This window comes from Eimeria mitis, genomic scaffold, assembly GCF_000499745.2.
Source record: "Eimeria mitis Houghton genomic scaffold, Emh_scaff2504, whole genome shotgun sequence".
Taxonomy (NCBI): Eukaryota; Apicomplexa; class Conoidasida; order Eucoccidiorida; family Eimeriidae; genus Eimeria; species Eimeria mitis.
Genome location: NW_013570845.1, coordinates 5,388 through 5,657, shown reverse-complemented (window position 1 = coordinate 5,657; position 270 = coordinate 5,388). Strand labels below are relative to the sequence as shown.

The 270-nt window shown below is 62.2% G+C and overlaps 1 protein-coding gene across 1 annotated transcript in view; it reads left to right on the top strand.

Moving 5' to 3' along the window:
• The window catches only part of EMH_0054810 (uncharacterized protein), a gene marked incomplete at both ends in the record, with an annotated part of 2,992 nt that overhangs the window by 2,126 nt on the left and 596 nt on the right, over positions 1-270 (top strand). The window lies entirely within an intron of this gene.

Sequence of the window (270 nt, the reverse complement as noted above, 5' to 3'; positions counted from 1 at the left end):
GCAGAGCTGCTGCGCGCAGAAGGAAGAAGTGATAAAGGGGCTGCGCGAGGCGGTGCGTGTGCTGCAGCAGGAGCGGCCTGCTGCTGCTGCTGCTGCTGCTGCTGCTGCTGCTCCTCTGCATGCATACAGCAGCATGAGTGTCTCCAGCTGTCTGTCTCCTTCTGCGAGAATGGAGACAACTCTAACCAAACAGTTTCGTGCTGCTGCTGCTGCTGCTCTGCGCCGCGTTGAGGCCCCTGCTGCAGCACAGCGGCCAGAGAGGCTGGGGAG